Genomic DNA, 27,852 nt, shown 5'->3' with positions numbered 1-27,852 from the left:
GCCTGCATTTCATGTTACTTAAAAACATGTGTCTGTCTTTTTGTCATCTCAGAATCTGCTTTGCAGAGTAAGATTTCTTGGCATAACTCTTCAATTTACTTCCTTTATTTCCTTATGTCTGTGAGATTGATATGAAGCTGCTTCTGCATCTTCTCACTTGGCCACAGACTTGTCTTGACACCCCAGCCCACCCTCGATGGTGCTCAGCTTGTCTCTTAGTTTCACACAGCCCAGCAGCAGTGAAACCTGGAGGTGCTGGCTGTCCTGGGAGCTCTGCTGAGAGGGACCCACGCAGCCGTGCTGGAGAGCACACCCATCCCTGTGCACACCCATCCCCACAGCCTGCCTTGGGCTCATCTATTCCCCATATATTGTACCTTCTCATTATAGAAGAAAGCAGTGTAATGACATAGTTGCTTGCCTTGGACTTTTTGAGTAAAATGAAAATCTGTCTGTATGGCTGTGATGTTTTACACTGATAGTTGTTCTTGGTGCCTTGCTAGAACCCTTGGGTGAAAAAAAGAAAAGTGAAGTTGAATTCCCTAAAAACATTCTGTGAATGGTATGGAATCAAAGTATAAGGCAAGTCAGAATTTTCTGTCTTTTTTCACCCTCAAACAAATGTTTTTTATTAATTTGCAGTTCAGTTGCATTCTTTGAAGGTTAGTTGTAGTTGTTCCAAAATTACAAAAATAAATCCATCTAGAGTGATGGTTCCCAACTGATGTGCAGGGGCATGCAGAAGAGCCAGCAGGCTGCTAGATATGCTTTGAAATCTGAAGTAATTATAGCATTCTCTCTGAAGTGTTGCATTCAGGTTATAAGCACACTTATGCAAGGATTTTGGCACATGCAGGTATATCATAGAACAATTAATGGATGCAGAAGGATTCTGGGAAGAAGGGCTCCTCAGGAGAGTTAAGATACTTGGGCATCAGGTACTTACCTGGTGTGGATCTTACTTGATGCTTTGTTTCTTAGTGATGTGAACATTTTTTCTTCTTAGTGGAACTCAGAGCTCAGATTACACTTCATGCAAATGTTTGCATATTTGTGGTAACCAGAAAATTTGCAGCATAATGATTATATTAGAGACATGTATGATTCTCTTGCTTGTTCTTATTACATGTGAGTACTATGAATATCTCACTGTACATGAAACAGAATGAGCACCATCTCTTCACTTTTAAAAGAACCTACCTACATTCCATCATGATACAATGTATTAGAAACCCCAGTGCTGTGGGTTTCTAGTATTGATGTAATTCTTCCTTTGGAAGAGCTGGCTGGCTTAGCTGGACTCTCTTGTTCATTTGGAGTGAGGAAATACTTGTTAGTGCCTAGCAAACCATGCAGGAGGTGCAGCAGGGTTTGGGAATTGGCTGTGCTGCAGCTGCTGTGCAGGGATTGGAGTGTCTGTTTGGCTGTTTCCCAGCTGCTGGAATCTGTGCCAGGCACACCCACCCCCTTCAACTTGGTATTGTAGCCAGGGGCTTGAACCTGAGGATCTGCTTTTGCCAAAAGAAAGGTATGTATGAAATGACAGAAAAAAACTGTGAGGCACAGGGCCTGTTAGAGATGCTCTGCACTGTGAATAGAAAGTGCTTAGTAATGACTTTTCAAAATGATAGTATTTTCCATAAATGATAATATAATTCAAAATTAAATAATCTATTCCTGTGCTTTTGCCTTCCTGCCACCCAGCTGATGAACTATCAGTTGCAGAAGGAGCTGCACGTTGTGGGGCAAGAAGTCCAGTTAGTTTCCTGAGCTGAAAAGGGGCCAAATCCACAGGTGAAGAGGGGCAGGGGGAGGCCTCTCTGCTGTAATTTAATCTGAAGCACAGATAAATTGTTTTCTAAGTCAAAGCAATAAAATGTTCCCTCTTGGTGAGCCAGTGGTATACTGATTAATAAATGACTGCTGCTTTCTTGTTGCTTTTACAGCCTATAAGATGGAGGGGCTTAAAGCTTTGGGGGATATTTAGGTGTGTAAACACAAGATTAATTTGTATTTTATTTTATATGGGCATATATGGGTGCTAATACCTTATTTGATCTTCACAGAAACAACAACCACCAAGTGCAGAGAGTGGTTTAAAATGATAGCAAAGCTAAATATTGCTTGTTAATAGTTTGATTTCTGTATTGTGAATATCAGAGCCTCTTGTAAGCTTTTTTCTGATAAGTGTTCAAATCACTGAAAATAAAAGTCAAGGTATATTCTCACAAGACACTGAGCCTCTCAGTAAAACAGCCTCTCAGTAAGCTGTTTTCCCCTATCAGCTCCTTGCCTAGCCTGACTTCTTTTGGCTGTGGCTGTAATGCAGGTTACAGAGGTATTTGAACTGCTTTGTTGCAGGTGAAGGCAAAAGGTGCTTTAAATACTAGCAGCTCAAAGCACTGAAACGCTGTTGCTCACCCAAAGGCTGTCCCTTAAGTGCTGAGTGACTCCAGTGTCCCTGTTTTACCTCTCAAAAGCTGAACCTGCAGGCAGCTTCAGGACAAAGAGTGATGTGACCTTTGCAAGCTTCTGGGTCATGTTTTGAGCTCATAGTTTTCTAACAATTGATAAATCTGCACATAATTTTTACCTGGAGCTGGACCATAGCAGATACTGTAGACATTTGAAGGAAATGCTGAAACAAATTTTCCTTTATGCTTGCCTATATCAACAAACTAAGGGTGCCTGTATGTGCTGCGTGCATGTATGCATATATTTCTGTAAGCAGTCTGTGTGTGTGGAGGGAGGGGGAGATAAAACCACTTTGTGGCAAATGGAGGCAAAAAGTGGGATAGGTCACATGAAAACACATCTGAATGATTGCAGTGTCAAGGCTGGTGGAAGGGGTGGTCTGCAGTAAAGTAAAATGTCCCTTTTTGGTCCCAGCTACCTGGCAGCAGGAGCTGCTGTACCCTTTGGACTACCCAGCCTGCTTGGGCTTCAGTTTGCAAAATATTACAGGGAATGCAGTGTTTTAAAGCTACTGTTGTTTTGTCCTTCATTAAGGCACAACATGTTTGGATTTTTATGGAGAATATCTTAAAGACTGGATGCTTTGGCAATGTAAACAACTGGAAAAGGAAAATGCATCTGTTTTCTATTACAATCTAATATTATGCTCATCTGTGGCTTCTAAGTAATGGGCACTTGTTTACATATTACAGAATATAGTTTATAATTTTATAAACATAGTTTATAGTTGCATATTGGTTTCCTAAATAAAAGAAAGAAAAGCAGTCGTGGCTTATGGTAATTCTTGCACTGAGACAGTCCTGGAAGTCCAGAGAAACAGCTGGTATCCAAGGGTGGGAATGAAAAGCCTCTGTTTTCTGCACTGCCTTTCCCATAGCTCAAATACTGCGTCTCCTTATGCTCAAATCTGTTTGGTACTACTACTGACTTCTGCTTACTAAGTTTAGGATTTGTTGTAAATGAAGATTATAGCATTGTTTTCCTGTAACCGAATCTGATTTGTAAACCCTTAAGTGGAAAATAAGGTCTTCTTCTTTAAGTGTTTCAAAGCACAATGTCAGTAGATGTCTGTGTACTTCCCTGGTTTAATCACTACATCCAAATTGCAGCTGTGGAATATTTCCAAAGCCCTGTTTTCCTTTCTTACATTTCCATTAATTTTCAGTGGAGCATGGCTTTGTTGAATGAATTGGGTTACTATTGTCTGAATCTCAAATACATCACATAACTGTAGTGGACAGTTCAACATCTAGAATCCATAGCTTTGAAATCTTACACATCTGAATGTATTATTACTATTTGTTGATGTAAGATTGCTGTGACTGAAGGAACAATGTAGAAAAAACTGGTTATTTAGTCCTCTCTTGAATGCTTAAGCTTACAGTACACTTCAAGCAGCAGTAAAGGAGTCATCTGAGCACAGAAGAGAAAATCAAGAGTATGGAAATGTGTAGATACATTCCTAAGCCCAGAAGAAGAAACCTGACAAATAAAAAAGTAGACAAAGATGAGAGGTTCATGGGTCTTTTTATTAAAAATCTGTGATTACAGTTATGCAAGAATCTGATTCTCTGAGTTAAATTTAAAATTATTGTTTCATTTGCCCTATGAGGAAGTTCAGGGTATTTTAACTATGTTTCTTTTTCTTTTGAAAATATATATTACAAGAAGATTTTTCACTTAAAAAGTCATATGAATGTCTGTATTGTCTATATTTTTCATGGTAAAATAGCAGAACATCTAATTTGCTCTTATTTTTGACAACTTTTCAGTGCTTAAGGCAGAAATTTCCCATGCTTGTTACTAGTCTCCTTCCAGTTGAAATTCACTGGAAAGCTTTAGGTGAAAGAATTTAACCATCTTCAGTGAGATGAGAACACCATTCCTTTTTCATCCTTTCCAAGCACAGCTTCAGACAGTGCTGATGTTTTGCAGATTTTGAAGTGACCTTGAAGTTTGGAAGGAAGCAATTGCTCCATTTCAGGGGGTGTATTTGCCTGAAAGCCACACTGTGTTATGTCAATACTCTGAGTAACTGAGAAATGCCAAGTTGCATTTACAGTAGAACCTGCTACACCTTCAGGTATTATTTGAAAAAGCTGTGGCTCCCACTGTGTGAGCTTCCACAGACCTTGATGGCACTTTTCTCTTAGCAACCAGGACTGCAAGCTGGGAGAGAATCACAGACCAAAATGAAAGTTTGAGAGGCAGTTTTTTCTTGCTGAAATACCAGGACTTTGACTGAAAGAAAAAGTTCCAGTGTTTGTATTTCATCATATTGTCTCTGTAGAACAAAATGCCAACAGATGCTGCAGAAACTCCTGACTTCTAGTTGTCATGATTCTTAATTCAAACTAAACATTGCATTAAACCTTATGCATAGTTAGCAAGTGGAGAGAGATGAATACTTGATTATTGAGAGTGGAGAACATATAATAGAAAAACAGTGATTACCAATATAGGATGTATTTATCTGTAGAAAATAACTGTAGCTAGTTTTCCCCTTCTCCTTCTGTAATAACTTTATTTCTGACAGTCCTCAGAGTTTGAACTGAGAATCATACATTTTGTCTGACAGTATGGAGGTTTGGGGGGGAGGGTGTTTGTTTTTGAAGCAGGGAACTGTTGTGGTTTTGGAGAGCTTTTTTGTCCAGTAATGCAGCTGAACTACTTTTTTCATGCTACTATAGCCCACTTTAGATCCTTTTTGTATATACATACATAGGTAGTGGTGTTACACTCTTACCTTTTGTACTTGTGATAAGTAGAAAATGCATATTACAGAACAATGTGATTGGCAATATACCTTGATAAATTCTAAACTGCAAAATATATTTTTTTTGTATGATAACATATTTATAGAGTTTTCTTTTGTTCCTTAAGTGATTTGAAATGATGAAGCATATCTTCAGAAAAGCTTTAATAATACGAGAAATCTGCTGTTGCTGGAAAACAGATGTACAAAATAACATTGACTGAGATCTCTTTAGTTGCTGTGCTGTGTACTTTTTTTACTGCAAAAGACCATGAAAATTGAAGTTTTATAACAAAAATACTAGCTTTATCTTAATTAAAATCTTCATTTAAGAGAACTGGAGCTTAAATTAGAATATTTTTGGCTCTGGCATGAAGATACAGATTGAAAGTAGAAATTGTGATAATCTGTCATTCTTCATATGTCTTCTTTACTATAACTCGGCCATTCAGAGTACTGGAGGTACAGGGAGTTTCTAAATGAATACAAAAGTTAAAAAACCAATGCAGTATTCTGTTGGATAAGGGGGGAGCTGAGGAAGAATTTATAGATAGCTTCTGAAAGCAGAAATTGTTTTAAAAGGGACTGAGCTGTAAGACTTCTTGAAAACTGCACTGCTGCTTGTCACAACCACTGATTAGTTTTTAAATTACATTTAAAATTTTATTTTATAATTTCCCTCTATGTTTCACGCTGCCTTCATCCATCTCAAGCATATCTTTGATCTGTACTTGCTCCTTGAAGTATAATGCAAGCTTCTGTTTTTTAAGTTACATCTATAAGGCTGAATGGAACATTACCCTCCTTGTTTGACCTCCCACATGCGATACACAATCCATTAAATCTCATGTAATATTTAAGAATTTAATACATTCTTTGCATAACATAACAGTAATAATACTGACAAAACACTGCTCCAAGCAAAACTGCTTATACAAACAGCTGATGTGTGAGCAGTGGAGCTAATGAAGCTGTGTTTCTATAGATTTTCTCATTTATTAACTGGCCCCTTCCCCTCTGCAGCTTCTGTGGAGGATCTGACTGTGCTGGGCTGATGAGGGAATGGATGCAGGGCTTGAGCTGGGTGCTGACCACCCTGCTCTCCTCTTCATTTTGGGGAGAATTTCAAATGTATCATCAGGTACTTTTGTAATCGTTGAGACTATCAGCAGGCCAAGTTGGGTACAGATTCTTCTCTTGGTTGAGAGGACTGGGTGGCCAATGGTACAAGTCTGTGTGGTAGGTTATGAGAACAGAGAGCTTTCCATTTTAGGAGATTATGAAGTGCAGTGATACAGCATGATAAGGCTGGAATTTCATATATTTTGTCAAGTTTAATTCTAGAGGATGTTTTCAGTCACTGATTAACCAAGACATCTTAATTATATGTGATATTGTGTGCAGATCCTTTAGTGTGCATGCTAAGCCTTTAATCTGTGCTGCTATATGCTTTTAATTTTCAATTGACTTATAATAATAGCTTCTAAAAGGTTATCCTTAATGCTGGATTTGACAACTCATGGATGATTTATGTGTGACAATAATACAGTGTCTGTTACCATCTAGTGAGATTTTTACTGATACTCTTGTGAACAACTTTGATTATATGGAAAGGATTTCATGTGGCATGGTTTTTTTTTTTTAAGTTTAAAATATCTGACTGAAAATTCTGAGATGAGAAAAACTTTCACCTAGTTTGACTTTTGCTTGTGTAATTATAGAGTTTCACAATGCTAGATTGGTGTTGCAATTAAATAGCTAATGTGACTGTTGATTAGTTTCCCATTTGAAATCATGGCAACTGAACAAGTGAAGGTTAGTCCATTTAGGCTGTCAGTAACTTTAGAATATAATATTGGCAGTCATTCAGGCTTTTAAGATTTTGTTGAATGAAACTCAAAAGAAACAGCAGTAAAATACTTGATGGGTCTAATTGGTCTTTATCATTTGGATTTAATTCACAGCTGTATCCAAATAGGGCTCCCCCCTGCCCAAGTGCCTGCCAGGTGCTGCCTCCTCTGCTCTTCAACCTTGAGATAGCTTCATTGTTTTGAATGCGATTGTGTTTCCTTTGTGCCCTATATTTACTATTTTCTTGTTACTATGGTTTCTGGAAATAAATTAGATGACAATTGTTTTGAAAACCTAATCTATATACAAACAAGTTTTTCAGTGTTTAAATACTGCAATGAAGAGTTTAGCATGGACTATCTCAGAGCTTATTAAAGTGCTCAGTGTTGTTATTGAGGTTAATCCCATAGCAGTCCGGGGTACTTTGATTGGCAATTCAGTAGGAGGAAAAGGGTACAGCTCTTGTTTTACCAATGAAGGCTTATTTTCTGATGTTGGAATTTTTTTGTCTTGTTTGTTTTTTTTTCTCCAGCTAAAAATTCTATTGTAGAATGTAGAGTTTTCTTAATTTTATGAATCTCTTTTAATGTGGAATAATGCTTGGCTGTATGTAGTCACACTCAAATGCTATTTATTTTTGTAAGCATTGATAATTTTGCCTCCCACCCTCGTGCATATGGGTTGTTGGAGTTTCAGACCATGGAGCACAAAACATACATTTCCCACAAAAAATGTATTCTTCAGTTTGTAGGAGCAATCCAGGAACGAGGCATTTTTTCAGTTCTTTTTATTCTCAGCAGTGTGTGGCTGCCCAGTGGTTTATTTATAGCACCTTGTCCAGATGCTGCCCTGCGTCTGTCTTCATGTGGGCACTGTCAAGACATTACCACCCTGCTGTGTGCCCCTGGCACAGTCTGAACTCTGCTGGCAGGTAGCAGTTCTCAGCTCACAGGCAAGGCGCTGAGACACAGGAGGATTAGGGCAGAAAAATGATGCCCTAGATATTATAGTGACTGTGCATGTTTGAGACTTCACAACTTCCTCCTCCTCACTATGAAATTTCATGTAGAAATAGATGGGGTTTTATCTTTTCCTTGAGACTGAGTAACTTGAGTAAAACTACAGAGCAAATCAAAGCAAGGGCAGAATTAGATTTCAGGTCTTTCTGCATGTGGCTGTGTGCTTCTCCAGCTGGCTATAGGTTGTATACCCCAACCACAGCACTTCACTGTTGGCAGCTTTTGAGTATGGCTGATGCTTTGAATTTCAGTTATCAGCTTAAGTGTCAGAGGAGTCTGAGCACCAGGTTTGAAGTGGTGGGAAGAGGAAGATGCCATGTGAGTCTTAGAGAAGTTTTGCAATTTACAGTAGACAGGAAAGGTAAAAAGGTCAGGTCAAATGAGTGCAAATTACTAGAAATAAATTGTGAATGTATGTGGATGAAACATGAAAATGCATTCATACAGAAACAAATTATGTTGTATGTCAGTAGTTTTCTAGGATTTCTTATCTTGGTCTACAAAGCAGAAAACAATGTGTCAAAGCAGTAATTGTAGTTAATTTCATGTCAGACTGATACCTCAGTGGTACCTCAGTGAAAAACTAAATCTGTGGTTAAACTATTGTTTTCCAGTCCAGCTTCAAGATGTAACAAGCTTGGCTGTTGCTCTTTGCTTTATACCAAAGGCCTTCTTCTTTCCCTTTATTAAAGCATAGCCTCTAATTTGTTTCCAGCTGTTTCTGCTGTATGGTAGTTTTTATACTACAGAGTAGCAGACAGTTTCAAAATAATGGATTCTTTCATTCTACCTTGGCTTTCCAAACTTCTTGGTAAAATTTTGTCAACTTTATATTTCATTTGTTCTTATCCCTTCCCTGCTTTGTATTCCCTGCATGCTTCTCACAATGTGTTTTCCAGTACGTCCTTATTAACCTTTTTTGATACTTAATGCGCTGTTGTTTTGAATTGAGGAAGTGTTTCATCCAAAATCACTGCAGAACTTCCTTCCCACGCTGCTGCCCAGACGTGCTGCAGACTAGCTGCTTAATTTGCACTGGCAAAATTTCAAAGTGAAGGTCAGCTGGCCAGGTTATCCCCCCGCGGGGCTTCTGTATCCCTTCCTAAATGCCATTTTTCTTCTGTTTGCTCTGTGTTTTCCCTTTATTTGTCCATTGGGAGGAAAATGGCTCCAGAAAAGTTGAATGGTGTGACTCCTTCCTTGCTTTAAATTGTAACTCTCACAATTTAGCATGTATCATGGAAACAGTTTCAAGGCACTTTAGGCTATTTATTTAGGGTTTTTTACATGTTGGCAGAGAAAAGTAATTCTGTCAGAAAATGAGCATTTTAAAGTTGGGTCAGAAAAGCCCAAGAAAAAATGGTAAGGTTTGGCTTCTGGAATGGGAAACTAGCCCTGAGTGCCAGAATGGCATGTTAAATACATATTCACAGAAAGATAAGGATATTCAGCAGCTGAAATATATTCTGATTATGTGGTAGCTACACTGTGTGTTATGTGTTGCTAAGCTCTTCTGCTGATGTAATTTACTTGATATAATATGAGCACAGCTTCAGTGCACTCAATTTGGATCAAAATTAATTGTGTATATTTAAATTGCTGACAAGCTGAGGGGGTGTGAGTGCATCTAAAGGCACCCAGGTCATCTGCTTCCCTATAGTCAGAGCAGTTGTATTGATTCCCAGCATTGGTGAGTTTGTTGAATTCGAAACTACCATTAAAGTAATTTATTTTGAACTCCTAAGAAAGTTCCTAAAAAAGCTCCTTTGAAGAACAAATTGCATAATGATGTTGTTTCTGGGTTCCCCTTATTAATACTGTCGATATTTGCTTAAATGTTTGATAAAGGTAGAAACTGAACAGTGTTTGCTCTTGAAGGATACAGCCATACAAAGTGTATTTCACCAGAGCTTTCTCGAACTGGATGTTGATTATTGGGTCATCGTGAGAGGTGTGAATGCCACAAATTCTTCAGGGTTAGACTCCGCAGACTCGTGAGCTGAACAGTATGAATTCCAAAATAAGGAATTATCCCAGTTGTAGAATTTGCAAGTCTATTTGAATCTTAAAGACACAAGCAGTGTTGTCCTGTGAGGACTAAAGCTATTAATGAGGTGGTGCACATTTAAGGTTTGATACTGCTTTCATTATTGCAGTCTGGGGAGGAGAAGAGACCTTGGCCAGCAGTGGCTTTAGCTGAAGGATATCAAACACAAACGGCGCTGCCAAGTGTATTAGAGGAGTTTTATGGGAAGATTTGGGATGAACTTGGAGTATTGATCCCTGCCTTCATAGTAACATCATTATTTTCAGTCCTGAAACAAAGGGATTTTCTCTGTTTTATAAGCCAGACTCAACCTTTAGCTGATTACTCAGACTATTAGTAAAGGAAGGGAAAGATCCACACCTTCAACCCTTAAAAAGTTTGAAGACACAAACATGAGAATTCCATTTATAGCACTACACCTTTTAATGAGAAAGACTCTACCCATGTTTTTCATTTCATAGAAATCAACCAACCACAAACCTACAGGCTGCATCTTGGATTTTTGTTACTTGCAACTGCTGGACACTTGTTTTGTTTTATGGCTTGCTTAGCTGTGCCAACACAAGAAAAGTTGTAGAATTTCTTTACAAAACATGCTATTGAGTTTAAGCTCTTTCTTTCTAAATTTCATTGTATTTTGTTTCTTTTAGTCTCCCAAAACCACAAAAATTTGGAAACTTCTTTTTTCAAAATTGAAAAGATGAAATATTTAATCAGAAATTCAGTATTTGGGTCATCAGTCTTGTTCAAACCCCTAACTGCTACTGATTTTGTGTAATAGAGCAGGATATCCCTTCAGTATTTTTTCTACATAGAAACTTTGTGATTTCCTTTTTCTAGTATGTTTTATGCCAGTGCAGAGAGCTGGCTGGTGTCCTCTTTTTGGTGGAACCAGGCAAATGTGACCTGCAGCAGCTTCCCTCTCTCCCGTGGCAGGTGCTCGGGACAGGCAGCCTTGGCTTTGTGTCTGTGGCTGCAGCTTTTCTTGCTGACCTCAGTGATGGGTTGAGTTTTCTCTTGAATGAGTTTAAATCAGGTTGACATGCTGTAAAGCTGAAATCAAACATACGAATTCTTTGCTGGGCAGAAGCTCATCCAAAGAATGTGTGTGGTTCAGCTTGTGCTTTCCCACTGTACTTACATCCCAGGAAATGGGTTCAGAAATGTAAAAACCTGGTTCTGGCTCATCATCTTATTTTTAAAGTCTCCTAGTTGTTGTTTTTTCCCACCTTCTCTTTCTGGGGAATAGAAGAAAATTTTCTGCTGTAGTGAGGATGGCTTTGGTTTTTTTCCAGGGCTGTACATGAACTTTGTCTGAACCAATAGCAGAAAGCTACTATCATTTGTAAGTGGTCTTTAGGTTCCTTCCTCCAGCAGTGAATGACCTCTATAAAAAACAAAACCGGGTGGAAGCACCAAATTCACTTATTCTGCTTTGTAGGAAAGGACTTGGTGAAACCCAATCTACAGTAATTCCCCATTTAAGACGTGCACGGGAAAGCTGAAATAGGCACTTTGGGGTACAAGGAAGAAAATCTTATCTATTAAATGTAGATTACAGCCTGACAAGTTAAATAGCCATGTTGTAATGACTTTGTTTGGTTCTGTTTGGAATTGCTTTTGTTCGACCCGGGCTGCAATTAACGCGCTGGAGCAGCCATTGTTCCTGCCCGCATTCCTTGGCTCTTGCGGGCGTCCGGGAGTGGGGAAGCGCTGGAGCTTATTTGCATCTCTTTGAAAAGGAGTTACTTGAACTAGCCGAAATTTTGGTCGATGTTTTTAATTTATCCGAAGAAGATGCTTCCCGTGCCTGTGTGCACGTTGGTAATGCCGGGGAAAATGTAAACAGGCACTGCTTGCGCTCACCGTGTGGGGAGCGCGGCACGGGGCTGCCTTGGCTTTGTGCGGGGTAGGTGCGCAGCGTGTGCTTGGAATTAGTGATGGCTCATGCAGGTGTCACCAAGACGAACTGTGTAAGAGTTCAAGACTTCTTGAGGTGTTTAATGTGTATGGGATCTCTAAGGACACCCCGTTATAGCTGTGCAGGCAATGGTGCGGCAGAGAGCTCGGCTGGTGGAGTCCTGCGTGAGTCCTCCCGGGGATGTTCTCAATGGTTCTCCTTTTATTCCGAGCTTTTCTTCATGAGCTTTTTATTTTTTATGAGCTAGATTTGTTCATTATGTGGGAAGCCACCACACACAGAATGAGGTGATCTGTATGATCCTAAAGTAAACAACAAATGCACTTCTAAAACCTTTTGTTTGTGACTCATAACTGTGACAAGGAGTCTTCAACTAGTCCTTGCTCATGGTTTCAAATGAGGTGTTGATGTGGTAGGTACACTTCTGGAAAATGTATTTGGTTAATGGCAAGGTTAATGGCAGAACTGCAAAATATCCTCATTTGGTAGATCGAGAAAATAATCTACATTTTCTTCATTCAAGAACTATCTTTTCATTGACCTGGCTCTGTCACCTGTGGAGTTGTTTCCTAAACAGATGCCAGCTGACCCTGGGAAGGGGTCACAGTTACCGAGCAGGTCTGATGTTTGGGAGCTGTGTTTTGCCCTGCTGTGTTAATCAGTGACAAAGTAGTTGCATTTATTTGCTGACATGATGGTGGAACTTCAACAGCAACTTCATGTTATTGGACTGTTTTGAAATTAAATGACTCTTTGGAAGGGCATTTCTATTGGTGTTTTAGGGACAAGACACATTATTGGCTCTTAATAGCAAATGGAAGTTTCAGTTGGCTACTGGAAAGCCTTTTGCTGGAACATTGCTTGAGTTTTCACTTATATTTGCTTTGTTTTCTTTTTTTCCTCGGTTCCTTTCAAAGAGAATGGAGTGTAAGGATGGAGTAAGGATTACATTTTAAGTGTAGTTTAGCAACACTTATATTATGTATGAAAATTCTGTTTAACTTCAGAAAAGATATATTAAGCTGTCTAGACACTCTGCTCTTAGTTCAAAATTTAAGTACTCTTCTTCTCTAGCTTCCCAATAATGGAAATAAAATGAAATATCACCTTATTTTTAGTTACTGGATTTAAGAATGGGATTTCAGCTGTAATAGGAACTGCAGCTAGCTGTGCTGTATCCATCCTGGACTAAGAGATTTGAGAAGGAAGCTTTGCCAGCTGGAACGTGCCTCAGTGTTATCTGCATGTGTGTTGTAACAGATGTTGAGCAGAGACTACTTGTCAGAGGTACCTTGTAGGAACTTTTAAAGATGCTTGTTTGTTTCAGTACATTTTTCTTGCATCACTTTTTCCATAAAGTCAACCACAAACTGCATTATTGGGGACTCCAGCTGAAACTTGTGGTGAATAGGAAATAGATTAAACACAGGTTTTCCCTTTTCTCTGGTTGCCAGCAGTGATGTCAGTAGTTTTAATGATCCTTACCTCAGCTCGCTGCTGTCCTCACACTCTCTATTAGAACACTTGTCTTCTGCACTGTTTTGTGTGTTGTTAAGGAAATGCTGATGGCTGGAGGTATCCAGCCCATTACTTCATTTCCAAATAAGGTTCTTTCACCTTAAAGCACACTGCAATAGCTCACTAAGGAGAGAGGTTTGTCAGATTGCTTTGTCAAAAATTCAGGAAATACTCTTTTGAAGTCCAGCAAAGAACATTTGTATGCTAAAAGTGAGGATAGTGCTTTTGGCTTGTGCATAAGGCACAAGTAATGGATCCAAGGTTTATAGGATGAGTGTATTTCCAGTGATCTCAGAGGAGCAGCTTTGCTCTCAGATAGTCTGTTTGCTACACATCTTTGTGCATTCAGGCAGAACAAGCACCACTGGACTGTAGCAGTAGTGTGGGTTGTCATTCTCAGTTACTCAGTTCGCGGTTTGCTGAAAGAGATTGGTCAGAGGAGTTGGGTATGAAAGCCACTAATTGCAATCAATAGTTTCAGATGGTCCTTAGCAAAGATCTTTGTTGGTTTTGGGTTTTTTTTTTTCCCTTCTTAAAATTAGAAGAAAACAAAAACTACCAGTGCATCTTTAGAGAGGGTGACAGATTTTCATGCTGTGCTGCTGAAGATCTGGAGGTGTAAGTACAAGCTTGAAAATGCTCCATGCCCCTGTGTCCTGTCATGCCTGCAGCTGACGTTGGTATGAAATTCAGCCCGTACCAGGTCATGTCCTACATGATTCTGGCTCTTCATCCTGTCTCCAGCTCTTGGATACTTCAGGCTTCTGTGATTTTTCACATTTTTTACACATGTGCAGACTATAATGTACAAGCGTTGTAACTGTGGGTTTCTTCAGTTTTCTTTGCTTAGTGAATTCTTCTAGGAATTGTTTTGTTTTTCCCATAGACTTGTTACCCTCTTTCTTCCTCTGCTCTTCTGACTTTGGAATCCAGGAATAAATGCCCTCCAGTAGTGGTTGAGATGACTTCTTGGCTGTATTGATGGAATTGGTGAGGAGTTGGATGGGACAGGCTGTTTTGTTCAATACATGATGTAATTGAGTTTAGATGACCTCGTTTAGATGAATACTGGTGAAGAGGCGTAGAACTTGGCCCTGATGCTGCAAATCATGTATTATTTATGTTCTTAAAATCTCTCAGCAGAATCAAGTCTGGCCATGTAGAAAAGCTGTTTCTTGCTGTCCTTCCACATGCCCTGTTGGTTTGGTCCTTGCTGGGGGCACCCAGCAGTTCCTCTGGCCCTGCTGGATGGGAGCTGGATGTGGAACACCCACCTTGGATATGCAGCACACACATCACGCACACTTTGCCCCTCCATTTCAACAAGCCATTTCTCTTTTGTTGCTTGTCTTTATTAATAAAGTATGGCATTGCTGGCTAATTTTAGGTCAAATGTAGTTGAAAGCTGACAGCTATGTGAAGCTGTGTATAGATATTTGGGTAGGAACATTCCAGTAGATCGCAATGTGAGTGCAGAGGAAAGTTGAAAGTAAATAAGAGATCTGTGAGATAATTCTCCAGGGAGTTTTCACAGCATACCACACATCATTTGCAGGGATAGGCTTTCCTTTCACTTGAAGGACCACACAAAGTAAATTTTGTTTCTTGTGCAATTAAAGAATATAGGACAGGAGGTCTTTTCAGTTTTTTCAGTTCAACGTGTCTATGGGAAGCCTTTATTTGTACTGAGGAAAATGCACTGTTTACCTGTCTTTTCAGGAGCACAGTTAATATTGAACAAAGAAATAGGCACACTTTTATGTAAAATATGAGTCTTGCTTCAGCAGGTTTTGCTAAAACTATTGAAATGTAAATGCTGGTAGTCCTCTAACCCCAGTTTAAAGAGAAGTTGTATTCATTTCAGTGCTGCGTGGTTCAGTCCCCAGTGGGTCTGGCTGTGTGTCAGTGGTGTGCAGGGAGGAACTGGGACTGTGGTGTGGGAGGCCCAGGGGTGTTGGGCAGTGGGGACACCAGGGCTGTGTGTGTGGCCAGCCAGTGCCACAGGGCCTCAGGAGCGGTGGGAGGCAGCCCTGGTGCCCCAGCGTGTGACCTCAGCTCTGTGTCCCCCAGCAGGGATTGTGCTCCCCACGGGGGCTGGAGCAGCTGCCAGCAGGACACGAGGCCATCCAGCCCCGAGTGCATCCTGCTGGGCACTGCCTTGCTCCTCAGCAGGGCTGGGGTGACAGCCTGCCTGGGGAGAGCAGAGGCCAGAGGACTTGCTCACCCAGACTGGTGCGCTGTGCACTGGGTCAGGGGGGCTGCAGCAGATGAGGAGAACGGGGGGACAGGGTCAGAGGCAGCTTCTGGTATTCATTGGCCTCTAAACCTGTGCTGTGCATTATCAGGGCTGCAGGACCTTGTTATTCACCCAGCCCTCTCTCAGAGGGAAGCAGAATGTTGATAAATTTATGGGCTTTACCAGGATTTTCTATATAGAATTTTTTTTTTTTTGGACTTGTGTGTCAAATAGGGAGTGGTAATGCTGCACCCTGAATGCTCCTTGGTCATCCTTCCCAGACCAGCCTGGTGTTTTTCAGGTGGCCAGGAAGGCCTCTTGTAGGGCCTGACATGCAGTGAATCTTTCTTGTAGCTGGTAAAAATGCCAACAGCAGGCTGGTGTTTGGAGCTTTCCTTTCTCTTGTTACAGGAGCTTGTCAGAGTTAATCAGTATGGACATTTAAATTGTTTCTGCTTAGGTGAATCTCTTGCAAGTTTTAAATGTGTTTCTGACTGCTTTGAATTTTATTGCCAACATCTGTTTTAAATGCTTTGGGGATTCACATGCTTGAGTACAGTTCAACTGTGTGTGCCATAATTTTTCAAGGTGCTAACACTTTCAGTTTGAATGATAACTGTTTTAAAGAGAAGAAGAACAAAGGAGGGGCAGGGAAATAATTGCAGAGAAGTTCTAAAGTGCTCGTGATGCTAATTTTCTTTCTCTTTCAATTTCAGAATGATGACCTACACAACCTCAACAAATCCTTCTTTTAAACTCATGGGTATCAAGACTATAAATGTTTCATGCTATCACAACTAGGACCTCACCTCCTCCTCCTCTTCCTCTGTAAATGGGTACGATGCATCCAGTTCAGTTTGTTTACTTTACACAAACCTCAGGAGTTGTTGACTGAGCTGCACATCCTGTGTTGTGCCAAGCAGAAGCACTGTGACACCTGGACAACAAGTCTCTCTTACTTCATCCTCTACCATAAGGACTTAGCTGGCCACATGAACTGATGTGCCCACCACTACATCATGGTGAGAATGGGTATTTTACTAGCACATTTACACAACTTCATTTGCTGCTGAAAACCTGTATGACAAATCATCATTGTAAATTATTACATACAAGACATAATGTTGGTTGAAGAGTATTAAATATTTAACATAGGTTTTGATTTATACATGTACTTTTTTAATTAAAATGTAACTTTTCCTACAGCACATCTTTTTTGATGTGGAACTGAGGTATACTATATTCTGTTGTAAACAGAGTGGGGAACCTGCTTAAAACAAGGCTTCTAAGAATAGAGTAGGGTACTATTCTTGTTTTAAGATTGTAATTCAGAAAATAATATAATACGAGTCATTGGTCCCTGGGCCTTGATTGTACAGTCATATTTACTGATACTATCAGTTGTAAGATAACCCTGATGTTGAGCTGAATTCTTTCCAAAAGAAAAATAATTTTGTACTCCTTGTAAAATAATAGTCTGTATTAACTGCAATGAAGACAAACATTACTGTACATGGGTATTTACAAGTGTCAACTTTAATTCATCAATTGCACAGTAACTGACAACAAATCAGAAAAAAGAAATCAAAGTCTTCCATTGTATATATTGTAAAGAAGAAAAACAAACAAACAAAAAAACCCCAACCAACAGGAAACAACAAAGCAAAATGGAAACAAAAAAAGGGTGAACTTTTTAAATTGACTCTTTCCCTGGAATGAAAATGTGGGTGTTTGTAAATTCTGGAAATCTCTTTCTATATGTAATAAACTAGATACTGTTTTATCTGCTGTAGTGGGTTTTGGGTCTTTTTTATTTTCTTGGTAAGCTCTGTCAAATATCTGAAATTGTCCCACCAGGTTTCTTTGATGTTGCCATGGCTTGTCACTGAGAATGGCTGTGGACCACTGTTGCTTAGGAATGAAGTGAAGTGTAATTAGGTGGAGTAGGAGCATGCTTCCTTGCATTCTCTCACTAAAGCCCTTGTTTCAGTTTTCTGGAGACTTTTCAGGATACAGCCCCCATTCCACAGAAGGGGAAGGGCTCACAGAATGTAAAATCACTTGGAAGCCATAGCATGACTTCAGCCTAAAATTTAAAAAGCACAACTCAGATGATTGTCTGGAAATCAGTGCAAGAGGCACGACAAGGAAAAATTCTTCTGTGTCTCTCCTCTGCTTTACACTGATTCTATGCAGATGAAAATTCTTCTGTGCATAGCATGTGCAGAGTCTTAATTCTTTTGGGGACTGGGAAAATACTGAGATCATGGATTTTCAAGTAAAATGTTGTTAAGTGATAATTGAATTTGAAGCCATGTCAGGTCCCCGTTGGTCCCTCGTGCTTCCATGAAGCAGCTCCATGGGCTAGTGCACATTCAAAAGAATTCTTGTTATCAGGAAAAAGCAGGCAGGCACAGCAGCAGCTCTACCTGCAGGAAGGCTGTCAGCCCTCAAAGAAGGAATTTCTTCCCCTTGAGATGTTTATGATGTCTGGGATTAGGCTGTGGTTAGTGCAGTGTCCACTTCTGACTGCAGTATAGATGAAGGGGCCATTGCACAGCTGCTCTTCACCTCTCCTTTTGCTGGAGGCTTGCCAGTCCCTTTGCTCTGCTGGTATTACTGCACATATAAAACCACTCTGACCGTGTCAAGTCAGAATATTCACTTAAGAAAGGACTTGAAGTTTAAGAATGCTTACATCATTCCAGATTGGGAACGACTGCAGCAGTGGTGATGCTGGCAGAGTGAGGGTGCTGCTGTGTGGGGAGGCTGCAGCCTGAGAGGGACCTGTGCCTGCCCAAGTGCTGCATTGGAAATCTTGGCCTTTGCTGGCAGAGCAGTCTCCTCCCAAAGGTTCTGATACCCAGCAGTAGCAGACAAGAGGCTTTGCTGCTTTCATATGTCAAAAGGGGCAAGTGGATCTGGAGTAGCTCACCTTTTAGCCTTGATAAGCAGTGATGTGAATTTTTCCAAAGAACCATTAATAACTAAAAAGGCAGCACTTGCTTTAAAAAGAAAGCCACATGCATCAGACCAGTATTTAAATTTGCAAGTTACACATTTTAATTTTATCTTGTTTTTTTGATCTTTTTTTAAAATTTGGTTTATTTGCAATGAAAGCTTGCATGTATTCTGAAGTAAAAACATAAGAACAACTTGCCCTCATCTCCTTTGTCGAGTCTTCTCCATCTTAGTGAATTACATTAAATGTTCACTGTGTTGATTTGGTTGCTGAATATTAGCCTGTGTTGATGTTTAAGTGCCTTGCATAGAAAAGTATGTAATGTCCATTGTGCTTGTATTGTTCCAGGTAATTTGCAGAATCTGGCAATTACTAAAGTCACAAGTTTGGAGGTGCTGGAAGCTACTGTTAAGGTTTAAAAGGCACCAGTGAGTTCATTTAATGTTGGTAGCAGTACTTGACAGTTGTACCTCCATGAGCAAATTTTGTTCCTAAAACAAAATGAATTCTACAAAAGTGTAGGAATTGACAGTGGTCATTAGGGATGGCAGGGGATGGTGCTGATCTGGTGGGTTTCCATTCATCTTAATGATGGCACATGAGCAGAGAAGGAGCTTGTTAAAGATGTTAATGTGCATAGGGCTTATGTTAATCATTATTTTTTCCCAAGTAAAGTTCAAGATGCCTGTTCAGCAAATGTTTTGAAAATACTTTTGCAACAAAGTGCATTCATAACCAAACCTAAAACTCTTTGATTATTGCATAGATTTTTATTCTTATGTATTACAAACTTTAATAAATAGATGATTATGAACTAAACCCTTTTAAATTAAAGTATAAATGCCTAAAAAATACAGTGCTATACTATCTTTTATGAATTCTTTTGCACTGTCTGCCACAGAAGAGATTGTCATTTCTCTAAGTTTGAAAATGAGCACATGGGATCAGTCCTAGATCAGCTGGTAAAACTCAGATACTTGGAAGTTTATTTTGTTTTTAATTTTTTTCAAGTGGAAGTTTCTGGTTATTATTTGAATTTCTTTCTGGCTCTGTTACTGGCACAGCTTCAGTGTTCAGAAACTCTCTATTGAATGCATTTTATTAGTGCTACTGGTTGAAAATGAGAGAGGTTGGAAAAACCATTTGAAGCAGTCTCCAGGAGCACAAGGAGCATTTACACACTTGGGTTTTGGCAAGGATTGCTGTGTTCAAGCTCAGTTCGATTGAGTTGATGTGTATGTTGTGGAACTCTAAATAAATTTTTGTCCTTTTAGTATTTGCTACTAACCTCTTTACTTAGTATTTAAAATATCACATCTTCATAGTCTTGTTTTGGTTTTGTTTCAGTAAAAGTACAAATTCAGAAAGGAAAAAGAGAACTCAAGCCATGTTTATATGCATGTTCTGGTGCTGTAGCATTACTTGGTGCATATTTAAGAACTAAGCACTGTGTCCATCTTGCTCCCAGCTGACTTTCAGCTGGAGCTGTTTGGTGCCCTGTGTTTCACTGAGGGCTGGGTGATGAGCAGGGTGTGAGCAGCCCCCAGCTGTGCTGCTTGGAGCTGTGTGGCCAGCATAGCAGAGCAGAACAGAGCAGCCTCACGGGGCTCCTGCAAGGCTGAGCTGACCCCAGTGCTTGGGAGCAGCTGGAGTACAGCATTCAATGCCCATGGACTCCATCTGGGGACATGCTGCAGCTCTTGTTCTGCAGCTTCATTCAAACTAGTTCAGTTTAAAGAAACAATACTGAAAATAAAGATGTTATGGCAATTTTTTCCCATTTCCTGTGTGGCTTCCAAGCCATCTGTGGGTGCAGATGATTTTGGGAGTTTTTTGGGGTTGGTTTTTTGTTTGTCTGATTTTTTCAACCTGCAAACTTAGAGACTAGTTCAGTGGTGACAGGGAAGTGTAAATACTGTAAAGTGACAGTATTTACCCTTGTCCATTTCACCTTGTATTTATCTACCTATCAGTATTTTCACTGAGATGTGACTTTGAAGATACTGTAAGAAAGTTGTTTGTAAACTTAGCAGATCCCGATTGCAAAAAAAAAAAAAAAAAAAAAAGTGAAAGTGGAAAAAAGTTCAGGAGTTTCAGTTTAGAGAAAAACTTTTATTTTGTTTTTGCATCTTTAAGGTGACACCGTTCTCAAAAAAGATGAAATGAGGAATCTGTGCTTTCCAGATGTTTTCTGAAAGAACATTTACACATCCTAGGAGAAGGTGGAGGCCAGTCAAGGACTACTTGAGGAAGCAGGTGTTGTGGTGACTTCTGTATTTAAATATTCTTAGATTGGAAGCTTTTGTTCTACATTTGGAATAGCATTAACAGGATAATTGAATGTTAATGTGTGCCTGCAGTGGGCTTGGATGTCACAGAAAACAGCCCAAGAACTCCGCACGGCTGCTGCAAGACAGAGTAGGGCTGGGTGCAAGGCCTTAAGAGGGAAGGATGGAGGGAGAGCTCAAACACTCAGTGCCTTGTGAAGCTTGCTGGGGACAGGTTTTTTGGTAAAAGGTTCTGTGCCATTCTGGATTCCTGATCTGAACTGGTGGATAGTTTGAAAACTGGAACTTTATGTTAGGGGAATGGAAAGGGATCTCCTGGGAAGTCCCCCTAACACTCCACAATCTATGGAAAGGCTCTGCTTGGTTGGATCCTCAAAATTCCTGTTTCTGCTGTATTAAGACACTTGACAATTGTTTTTGGAGATGGACACCAATAAAATAAAATAAAACCAGTCTGCCTTTTGTAGATGTTGAGTACCTCTCAGAGAAATCAGTGTCTGTATACAGATAAACTGCATTGAATCAGAACAGCAGGAAGTGGAGCTGTGCGGTGTCATGGCTGGGTAAAATGGTTCTGCTTTTTCAACCACTCTTGGACCCTTCTTCTGTCTATAGAAATTGAAGTGCTGGTTAATTTCAGGAAAACGCCTTGACTGGAGAAATTGCCTACAATGTTTGTAGAGGATAGAGCCTTTCAAGGGAAAAAACATTGGAGTAGCAATGCTGCTACAGAATTGATAAAAAATTAAAACAACGAGGTAATGTCTTTGATACTTTTACCAGTAATTTTTGAGAGGAAAAATTGTGACTTAGAGCTCTGCTCCTGTCTGTCCATCCAAAGGCTTGTGGGTGGCAGTGTATATGGCTGTCACAATCTGTGCCTTTCTTTTTTATTTTACTTTTTTAACTTCAAAATCAGTCTGGCACCATTTGGCTGCTGGATGTCATGGCTGAAACCTCCTGGAATGTCAGCAGGGAGAAAGTCCCTCCTGCTGCACCCTGCTCATGGGGCTTTTCCCAGGGGCTTTCAGACTGAGAAGTGAGAAGTCTTTCTCCTCTTGTTTGCTTGTGTTTGGGTTTTTTTAATTGTAATAACCAATGATGAGTTAGATTGAATAAAATGTCTGTTTTGCTGTGAGTTATTTGCTACCAATAAAGTACAATAAAGTTGAAATGTCAGGGGCTTTCTCCTCAGGTTATTGTGGACATGGCTACTGTTCTGCTCAGTTTCATCATTGCAGTGGTAGTGCTTTGTTTTCTCACCTTTTTGAAGATGGACTGAAAGAAGAAATTATAATTTTAACTATCTATCAATTTGCTGTTTCACCTTCAGCTTCAGCCGTTCATTTTTCTTTAGCCAGTTTGAAATTTGATTAAGGCAGATTTAAGGAAAAATTTGGTTTTTTTCAGGCAGGAGTCTGAAAGCAGAACAAACCCCATATTTCTGGCACATCCTGATTCTGCAGTCAGCTGAGCTGGGTGCAAGGCAAAGGTGTCACTGTTTCTTCCTTAGGCTGTATCTTTTGAAGTCAAGGCCAAGCTGGCTTTTGTTTTTAAAAGGTTGATGAAAATAAGGTGAGTTCCAGTTCTTGTGGTTGTGGGGTTGTGGTCTTAGTCCAAAACATGCATTTGAGCCCATGCAGGGCCAAAAAAATTTTTGTCCTTCAAGTCACTAACTTCAGAGAAAAGCTGTTGTGTTCTTACACGACAGTGGTGTCCTCAGACAGTGCCGTGGTTCCTCAGAGCCTCTGCACTGTCCCTGGTGCTTGGCCTCCTCTTCCTCAGCCCTCACCCCCTGCCCAGCCACCTTTTCCCACAAGCTCTGGCTTTCCTCAGGCACCTGGCAGTGATGTGGCCCCTCCTGACAGCCTGCCCTTATCAGAGGCATGTTTTACATTAATTTCAGCCTCCTCACAGGGTGCCCGCTGCTGTGGGAGGGAACGCGGCCTGCTGGTGGAGAGCGTCCATCTCCCTCAGCCACACGCTGTTGCCGCCTCAGCGGGAGCATGGGAAGGTAAGCTGAAATTCCTTTTCCTAAATCTGCCAGGAGGCAATTTGCCTGGATTTCTTCCCTGTTAGGCTGTGTGAAGTGGCCTGGTAATCCCTTGGCTCATCACCAGTCTGCAGTCATGTGGGTGATCCTGAGGGTTGTCATCTGAGGTGAGCGATAAGGCCAAGGGCCTGAACATGACACATGGATGTGAAAGATCAAGAGACTTCTGCCTGCTGTGTTATTTTTAAAATTAGAGCTAACAATGAGACACAAGTGAGCTGTTAAGTTTTGTCTCTTTCAAAGCATTACATGAATGTGAGTAAATAATTTGGTATTATTGCATTAGTTTTGTGTATGCAAAGCAAAACTGATTTTTACCTCCATTGAGGTGTTAGGAGGATGAAGTGAGGAGTAAGAAGTACATAACTGCTGCAGTGTTGTGTAACAAATGCTGGTAAGGAAGATATGTAAACTGTGTCCTTGCAGAACAGTAGTACTGTCCAGCCCTTCTCCCTCCAGATTTCAGTGTCCCCCTTCAGTTCTGTTTAATGCCATCTCACTCAAAAAACTCAGTTGCTGGAAAGTTTCCTTCTGTATTTAGTCCTTTCCACTCCTGGGTTTTGTTCTAACTGTTGCACAGCCAAGGTGCTCTCACCAGAAGATGAGCAGTGCAAGCCCAGTCTGCAATTCTCAACCCCCTTTTTTGTAATTTCTTTGTGGAAGTCACACTTTTCCCTGACTCAGGACGCTGCTGCTATTCAGGAAGACCAATGCCCACTAAAGGTTCGTCAAAGTGATTTCTACTAAACAAAGCCTGTAAACTAAACACAGAAGCTTAAAGCAAGTGTATCCTTAAATTAAGAATGGCTCTACGGGCACATAAGTTCTTTGGGGAGCCTGTGTTTGTTATTCCAGCAGTCTTATTGTGAGAACTGGAGTTCTGTGAAATGCAGATCTTCAAAGCTTCCTTGAAGATAGGATGGCTGTGATTCTCCCTGTCAAAACAGAAGTCTCTTTTAAGGTCACAGTCAGCAAGTTTTCTTTCTCCTAATACCTCTTCCCTTGGATGCTTCAAGGAGGGAACTTCTTATTGTTGAGCTCCTCACCTCTTCACCTTACCAGTGAGCTCCTGGTGCCTTTCTGAACTTTTCCTTTGCTTTCCTCTTTTCTGTGAAGCACTTTTAGCACATGAATATTCTTTGACAGCCATATGCTGACTCTGGGGACAGTGCTGCCTTAGTGAAAGAGCAAGCCAGCAGAACTTTCTGGAGACATCCTGTGAGCAGCACTGGCTTGGACTTAAATGACCCAAGAACAGGGAAAAAGTGTGAAATCTTTAACTTGAAATTGCCATAGTAGGCAATGGGTCCTGAAACCACAGGCTCTTCAGTTTTGCTGTGAGTAAATGGGCTTATAGCATAAATATGGGGAGGAGGGATAAAGGAGGGGGAAATAAGATTGTTTTTCCACATAACAGAATTATTTTGGTTTTAAAAGATTTGGTCTTCTCTGGTATCTTCAGAAATGAAGGCCTAATGGAATACTGGGAGGGTTTTACCTGCTTGGGTAATTTTGTTCCTGACTAGATATGTGGAATAACTTCACTTCAAATGAAAAGTTAACTCACTGTTTGTTTGGTTTTTTATAAACATCATTAAATAAACACAATTTAGAACATGGTTGCACAGGTAACAACATTACTCAAAAGGCAGAACTTTCCAGTATGAGATAGCATCCTATTAAATTTATCCTGGCTTTAGAATAAAAGAAACAAGAAACCAGAAGATCAACAGCTCAGAGAACATGTGACTTTCTTTTTGATGGGATCCCAAATAAACTTGGTGTGCAGATTGGAGTCTCTTTCCCACAGTATGTGTTGCACACCTTGCTGTCTGGCAGTGCAGTGGAAGTGTTTCCTAATGAAACTTCCGTCACTGTAAAATAATCACATATACTTGCCAAGCAAATAATGTCATAACTGTGATGTGGGTTTGTCAGTCCATTTGCTTAACAGCCTAGTTATTTAAGCAGGATGCTTGGCATGTATAACAGTAATATAAATTGATGCTGAATAGGTGAGGTTTTTTGAGAAGAGTTGTGCTCCAACCTGTAAGAATGTAATGGCTTTTTGAGGTATTTTTCTTTGTTTTCTTGAGGTGTTTTTTACTGCTTATTAGGTTTGTGTGTGCAGAGAAGTGACTTTCAGTAGCTTGTCAGTGAGAAATCACTGACTGAATGTGTCGTAACAGACATTTGGATAGGTGCTCTCTGATAAATTTATATTTGATCTTTGTGTAGACATTGCAAGTGTCACTTTGCAGCAGGCAGCAGCTCTTCTAGCTCCAGTGATCGCCGACTGCTATTCTGGGAAGTTACAGGAAGTACGTGCTTAGTCTGAAAATAGTTAAGGCCAATTCTTAAAAAGAGGAGTTAAGCCATCTATGACTTACAATTGACATAGAAAACTGTCATTATATTATAATTATTCCCTAAAAATATTTCAGGAGCTATAATTAGAAGGAAACAAGAAGTGAAACTCAAAGGAAACAAATTACAAGTCCAATGTGCTTAAATTCTCCCTTTGTCATCTTTGCATATTTTGTTGTTTTCAGTATTGCCACATATTTATTCAAAGCAAACCTTACCCAGGAAACGAGTCAGATTGCTCCTCCCTAACATTTGCATTCCATGGTTTCTTCTCTGTTGTTCTTGAAGGCTGACAAATATAAATTTAGATTGACTTTGCTTGGTTGAATAGCCTTGGTGTTTTAGCCTAATTCCACCTGTAGTGTAGCTGTTTGGTGTCACTGCAGTACTGTGGTCCCTCTAGGTATAATATTTTCATTCATTTGAGGGAAAATAATTCAAAAACAAACTTGAGAACTCCTAAGGTAGTGCCTGCAGAAACAGGTTTTATGTCCTGTGCTTCTTCACAGAAAATGAAAGGTCAGGAGAGTTAAACAGGAGTGCTGATTTTGCTGCAGGAAAATGCAATGCCTCTGTATGATCATGAGTGTAAATTACTTCTCCAGCTTTGTCACTGCCAGAATTAATCAGGGTAATGTATGGCAGAGTGAACTGAAATACACAAACACAATAAGGTACCCTGACTTCCCAAGACAAGGAAAAAAAGCATTAATTTCTGAGAGATGGCTGAATTAACCAGATAATTCTTTACCATATGAAGCAGTCCATAAGATATTAGTGCATTGTTTTGTGCAGTGCTTTGTTTTAATGGTGAGACTTAAAATGAAGCTGCTTAAAGGAAGTTCATCATCATAAGGATTCTTTGGGTATGAGGAGAAAAATTTTGTGATTCCCTGCCAGGTTTTTGTCTGAAAATGGGGTTGGTGCGAGAGTATGCTGTGCACAGGCTTCCTTAAACCAGTGTCCTGAGGCACACAGCTAATAAACACATTGGAGGTTGTAATTATTTAGTTGATGCCCTGTTTTAGATCCAGTTTAGGGAGCAGAGAATAGATGTCACCCTTCCTCCCACGAGCAGAATTTGAAGGAGGTGAAAGCTGGGTGCTAGGCTCAAGCTTGGACAGTGTTTATGGAGGGATGCAATGGGTAAAAACAGACAACAAGGATTGGGAAAAGCCTAACAAAGTCCACAACTGTGATCTTTGCCCAGGGAAATGGGATGATCCAAGTGGAGCTTGGATACTGAATTTAACTTGGCTCACGTGGTTCTGGCCTTGCCTGGTGTCTGCTAAGCAGAAGTGACCTCAGAGGAGGGCTCAGCCAGGGGTCAGTGCTGTCCTGCCCCTGCCATGGCCCTGCCCCTGGAGCAGGAGTGTTCACAAGGGCGATGCCACAGCCCTGCCCGGCCCTGGCAGTGGCTGCACCCAGCCCAGCCTGGTGGGAAATCCCAGTGCTGATGATCACTCATCCCTGACACACCGAGTTCAGAGCCACTGCTCAGGTGCATGGTGGTCATGGACCTCAACAAAAAAAGTGGGAATTGGGCTGCTCCCAGACCAGTCAGAACATGTCATGATGAAGGAATTTCCTGCAGTCCACACAGTCAAAGTGGTCCTCCTTCAGTTTTATAATTTATGAATATGTTCCTAGGAATAAACACAGGACTCGTGTGCTCGAGGCAATTGTTTAAAGTTCTATCTTGCTCTTTCACTGCATAACAAAATCCTCATCACAGATGTAGTAGTCAGGCTAGAGACAAAGCTTATAATGAACTGATGCTATTTTGTTTTTTCCTAACACATACCAGTAGATTTTTGTAAACATTTCTTTGTTAGTACCTTCTTGTGTACAGAGTATCCCCACCTGCGTGGAAAGTCTGCCACTGCTACGAGAATGGCTTGACCTAGATTTTAAAACAAAAACTGAACCCAGGAGGTTTTCAGCTGTAGCTTACATTTTCACTGGAACTGAACTTTCCCAAAAGTACATTGGCCTTGATCAAGGTCTGGAACGGGTGGGCTGAGAAGGGAATTCTTGCAATTCAACCCTGACTTTCTGCTCCAGCCAGCATAATTATAGTTTAGCTACCGGCCAGTAGCACTGCTCTGGATAGCATCAAAGCATTCTTGTGAAGCGTTTTGAACTACTCCCAATGACCACTTTTGTGGTCGCTGTGCGGCAGCTTCTGAGCACACCCTGAGCCGCTGGGTGCCCGGGGAGCTGCAGCTCCTGCACACAGAGCCCGGCTCGGGCCGGGGTGGATGGCTCCTGGGGAAGGCTGATCATCCGCCTGCTCGGGCACTGGGGCATCCATTGCATAACTGCACTTCAAACGCTGTCTGGAGTCCGTAGCAGCTTCC

General features: G+C 40.5%; 1 protein-coding gene across 1 annotated transcript in view; it reads left to right on the top strand.

Moving 5' to 3' along the window:
- The window catches only part of IRS1 (insulin receptor substrate 1), a 48,880-nt gene extending 31,270 nt beyond the window's left edge, over positions 1 to 17,610 (top strand). Inside the window, exon 2 of the mRNA XM_074547077.1 lies at positions 16,539 to 17,610. The gene's annotated coding sequence lies outside the window, so the exon portion shown is untranslated. The remainder of the gene's footprint in view (positions 1 to 16,538) is intronic.
- The last annotated feature ends 10,242 nt before the right edge of the window (positions 17,611 to 27,852 follow it).

The sequence above is a fragment of the Zonotrichia albicollis genome, chromosome 9 (genome assembly GCF_047830755.1).
Source record: "Zonotrichia albicollis isolate bZonAlb1 chromosome 9, bZonAlb1.hap1, whole genome shotgun sequence".
Taxonomy (NCBI): Eukaryota; Metazoa; Chordata; class Aves; order Passeriformes; family Passerellidae; genus Zonotrichia; species Zonotrichia albicollis.
The sequence above is the reverse complement of the archived record's forward strand: the minus strand, read 5'-3'. Positions and strand labels throughout refer to the sequence as shown.